An 858-nucleotide genomic window follows, 5' to 3' on the forward strand; every position below is an offset into this window, starting at 1 on the left:
ATATATATATAACATACATATAGGTATGGCTATATAAATGTATATATACATGTATATATGTGGGTATATATACATGAGCGGTATCTGCAAGGTTTCCGTCGTCTAAATTCCATTATGATACACAAATCAATTCGAGCCCCACTGCCGAGCATGTCTTTGCCGCACATTGGGTTCAAACTACGTGAACTTCCTAATCAAATGACTATGACTATCCATATATCTTAAGGATTAACTCTTTGTAAGGCAGTGAGCTGACAGAATCTTTAGCGCATAGAGCAAAATTCTTATTCGCAATTCTTCTGTCTTTACGTTCCGAGTTCAAATCCTACCGAGGTCGGCTTTGCGTTTTATCCACAAGTGGGCGTTAGAAAAAGAACCAGTTGAGCAGTGAAATCGATGTGATTGCCCGTGACAAACTTTGAAGCCAATGTCAACCCCTTGTCCCAATACTGCAGTAATTCTACCTACAACAAATCGTGTATACAACATAATTTTTTCACATAACAATATCGCACGCAATATTTTTACAGCAGCTTATTGTTGCTATGGTACCGATATTCTTTCATGATACGAATACAAATACATTGTGATGCAAGTATCGTGCGAAACGATAGGAATATGCTGAACGAAGTAATATTTGCTTGGAAAAATGTGGCAGATCATCTATCATAGGGAGTCTTTAGAGATTAATTCTTCAGGGAATTGCAGAATCAAGCTATGTGGTTATTTATATATACACATGCGCATATACGTACATACATACATACATACATATATACATTCATACAAGCATGCACTCCTACATAAATATATACATGCACATATGATTGTGTGTGTAGATGTATATATATATATATA

This window comes from Octopus bimaculoides, chromosome 11 (assembly GCF_001194135.2).
Source record: "Octopus bimaculoides isolate UCB-OBI-ISO-001 chromosome 11, ASM119413v2, whole genome shotgun sequence".
Lineage (NCBI taxonomy): Eukaryota > Metazoa > Mollusca > Cephalopoda > Octopoda > Octopodidae > Octopus > Octopus bimaculoides.